Source organism: Macrotis lagotis, chromosome 1, assembly GCF_037893015.1.
Source record: "Macrotis lagotis isolate mMagLag1 chromosome 1, bilby.v1.9.chrom.fasta, whole genome shotgun sequence".
Taxonomy (NCBI): domain Eukaryota; kingdom Metazoa; phylum Chordata; class Mammalia; order Peramelemorphia; family Peramelidae; genus Macrotis; species Macrotis lagotis.
This window is the reverse complement of record NC_133658.1, coordinates 484,387,416-484,391,603: the sequence shown is the minus strand read 5'-3', so window position 1 is coordinate 484,391,603 and position 4,188 is coordinate 484,387,416. Positions and strand designations below refer to the sequence as shown.

The following is a 4,188-nucleotide window of genomic DNA, read 5'->3' as shown; positions in this document are numbered from 1 at the left end:
ATGAATCTCAAAGAGGAATTTCAGATATAGTGAGAATCCTACCTTAGAGCTTAAAAGATTCTCAGAAATCATTGATTTCAATCCTAGTGTTTTACAGATGAGAAAACTGAGGTCTAGAGAGATACTGTAAAGTCTCAAGTGAAGGTCTCAGAATGTTTAGTGGAAATATTTGATTAGTTCCCCTCAAATGAACATATCTTTGAATTTATACTCCAACCCATCATTGCATTCTGAACCTTTCTAATGCATTTATTTGTATGATGATAATTTGTGTCTGGTATTATCTACCCTTCTATTTATCAGAAGGGCAGATAGATGATACAATGGATAGAGTGACAGACCTGAATCAGGAAGGCTTTTCTCCCTGAGAATCTGGACTTTGACACTTATTAGCTGTATGATCTTGGGCAAGTACTTCATCCTGTTTGCTTCAGTTTCCTCATCCATAAAATAAACTGGAGAATGAAATGGCAAACACTCTAGTATCTTTGACAAGAAAATCTCAAATGAGGTCACAAGGAGTTGAATTTGCTTGAACAACAATTTATTAAAAATCCTATTCACTTGGGACTGTTTCACACACCACTCTTCCTCTACATCTTTTTTTTTCTAATCTGCCCAACTTGGCATAACACATGGTATTTTACTAGGTTGGCCTTATAGTCTGATGAGTCAGATCTAAAGGTCTGAATTCATAGTGTAGTGGCTGATTTGTTTTTTGGGTTCAGTTCTGCCCTGTGAAGAATCATGACTCAGGAATGCAGGTTTTGGAAAGAAAATAGAGATTTATTAAAGGAAGTTACAGCATATTAAGAAAGTAAAAGAAAAGCTAAAAAGAATTTAAAGAGAAGACCACATGGATTGCTGATTGAATTGGCCAGGCCAACTGGCCAGGGCTCAGCAGAAGACTGGAAGGTAAAAGTGCAGAGCCCTTCCCTCCTTCTCCTTAAATTTTCTTCCAGAGGCCATGGGAGGGGATGGTAACCTGGGAATGACCCAAGACCCTCACGGGAGATTTTGTCTTTGGGGGAGGGGTCTCTTTGGGTGGTCTTTCAGGGTCTGTGATCCCAGGCTGCGCCACTAAAAACAAGGCAATCCAAATCAAGTTGAAGGTCAGGCCCTCAGGTGTGGAAGGACAAGGAAGATTCCCTTTACAATGCAAACAAAAGATTTACAAAGTTTGTATCCAGCTGATCTCATCACTCCCATGCCCAGGTTTCTGTGCATCAATAGTGATTCTGGCTTTTGGAAATATAGTTATGAAATGTATGAATAACTTATAATTATGCCTTCAGCCCTTCTCTAGAAAAGGTCATTTTCGCAGTGTAGCTCCCAGAACTGTCCCACACCATTATGCTGTGATAAAGGAGACAAAAAAAAATGCAGAGGAGAGGGTCAATGAAAAGTGTTTAAGAAAAATAAGGTTAGACCAATCAAATACAATTTATAACAAGGAATGCTTAGAAATGTATACTAGTGACCTCCAGTTTAAGGAGATAAGGACTGCAAATACTAGTGTTTTTCCTCCTCTAGTCTGTCCCCCTGAACAAATGTCCACAATTTTTTAAAAGGAAAGAAAGAAAAGAAAAAGCATAATCTTATGGTTTGTCCCTTGCCCCCTTTTTCACCTCTCTGGTCTCCTTGAGGCCTGAGTGTGAGGCTGAACATTGTAAGCGGCATATGTACGATGCTGCCAGGCATGCTTTTTGCTCCATGTGGCCAGAGAGAAGCTTGGATACTTCTCTCTCTATATATTCTTTCCTCCCCTTTCTTCTCCCTTCCTTTTCTTTCTCTCTGCCCTCTCATCATTAGCTTGGATTAACTTCTTGTCTCCCAAACTAAGAAATATAACTCTCAAGGCAAGCAGTATTCCCAGTGCTGCCTTATGATAAAGACTATTAAACTAGAATGGACCACTGTTCTCCTTGCATTTTCCTATTAAAATCCTTTCTATCTTTCATCTCAACTTTAGCCTATTCATATAGCCTTTTACCCTAGATCCAGTTCTAGAGATAGACACGGTAGGCAGCTGCCCAGGAGAAATCGTGAAGAAGGGAGCAACAAAGAACACTTCTTAATACTAATCTTTATACCTGCACTTTTTTATGCCATAAAAATCCCATTTTCACTCTAATACATTGTTGGTGGAATTATGAACTGAACCAACCATTCTGGGGAGTAATTTGGAACCATGTACAAAGGGTTATAAAACTGCATACCCTTTGATCCAGTAATATCACTACTAGGTCTGTATCCCAAAGGGAGCATAAAAAATGAAAAAAGACCCACACGTACAAAAATATTTTTAGCAGCTCTCTCTGAGTTGGTAAAGAATTGGAAATAGAGGGAATGCTCATTAATTGGGGAATTGTGGTATATGAATATGACGGAATACTAATCTGTAAGAAATCATGAAATAATAGACTTCAGAAAAGCCTGGAAAGACTTGCATGACCCCAGGCAGGCTCGGCGGGGCCGGCGGCGGTGGGATGCAGCGCCCGGGGCCTCTCAGCACGCTGTACGGGCGGGTCCTGGCCCCGCTGCCCGGGCGGGCTGGGGCCGGGGCCGGGGCCGGGGCCGGGGCCTCGGCGGGGGACGGGGGCAGCTGGTGCGCGGGAGAGCCGCACTTGCCGCAGCCCCAGCGCCAGTCCTCGGCCGCCGGCGGAGCAGTGCCCTCCCCGGCTTCGGCCCCGGTCCCGTCCCCGGCGCCCGCCCCGGCCCCCGCCATGTCCAGGACGGAGGACGCCAAGAGGCTGGCGGGCCTCACGGCCGTGGAGAACCACGTGAAGAATAACCAAGTGCTGGGCATTGGCAGCGGCTCTACCATTGTCCACGCTGTACAGAGGATAGCTGAAAGAGTGAAACAAGAAAACCTGAACGTTGTCTGTATTCCCACGTCCTTTCAGGCCCAGCAGCTAATTCTTCAGAATGGTTTACCCCTAAGTGACCTGGACCGACACCCAGAGCTTGATCTTGCTATTGATGGTGCTGATGAAGTAGATACTGACCTCAATCTCATCAAAGGTGGTGGAGGCTGTCTGACTCAGGAGAAGATTGTAGCTGGCTATGCCAAATGTTTCATCGTTATTGCTGATTATAGGAAGGATTCAAAAAACCTTGGCGACCACTGGGTGAAGGGCATTCCCATTGAAGTCATCCCCATGGCCTACGTCCCCGTGTCCAGGGCACTGTCCCTGAGGTTCAGCGGAGTGGCTGAGCTACGAATGGCTGAGCGCAAGGTGGGTCCTGTGGTGACGGACAATGGCAACTTTCTGCTGGATTGGAAGTTTGACCGAGTCCACAAATGCAGTGAAGTGAACACGGCCATCAAAATGATACCAGGTGTTGTGGACACAGGTCTCTTTATCAATATGGCTGAAAGAATCTGCTTTGGCATGGAAGATGGCTCGGTCATCATGAGGGAGAGGCCGTGTCACTGACCTAGGCTGCACCGGGTTGCTGAGGCAGAGAAGCCCAAGAGCCTTTGCCTTAATGTACTTGCCCCAGGACGGCCGGTCAGAGCATGGGGGGAGACTCCTGAAATATTATTGAATGCCCCTGTTTTTTTAAAAGAAGTAAAAAAACTTGATTTCATGTTTTATATGAAATACTACCAAAAAAAAGACAGTTTTTTTGAGTCCTTGACTTGAGGCTACTGTTTTCATATTATTATTATTCTGAGTGTTTGGTTTTCTGGGGAATCCCAAAATGTCAGCCACTGTGCCAGCCCAGTTTGTTAAGGGCTGAACCAACAGCCCCCTGATGCCTTACAGGAGCCATTGATGATCTTTATACCTTTGTTCTTGATTTGTTGGTTTATTTTTGAGTTTACATTTTCATAGCTCACAATAGTTACACATTTAGGCCTAGAGTGTGTGTGTGAGCTGAGCAATGCCCTTGATAGTGACCTTTATGAGCTCCAGCCCTCCTCAGCCAAGGTCAGGCCACTCACCCAAACGGGGAAGCCTATGACCCTCGGTCTCCCTGCCAGAGAGGACTTTACCAGTACATCCTTAGTGCTGCTGGGAGAGATCTCTCATCAGGAGGGTTTGTTTTTGTTGTCGACCTTTTTTGGATTCTTTGTTTGCCTTTCTCCCCTAGGGTCTGTCACTTGCACAGTTGGGCATCAGATGTCTCCTTTTGCATTCTGTGTGTATTGAAATAAAACAACTCTGTGCCACTTCAAAA

At 44.9% G+C, this 4,188-nt stretch overlaps 1 pseudogene; it reads left to right on the top strand.

Annotated features, from left to right (window-relative positions):
- The first annotated feature begins 2,489 nt into the window (after positions 1-2,489).
- LOC141520175 (ribose-5-phosphate isomerase pseudogene) lies at positions 2,490-3,440 on the top strand (annotated as a pseudogene).
- Positions 3,441-4,188: the final 748 nt, after the last annotated feature.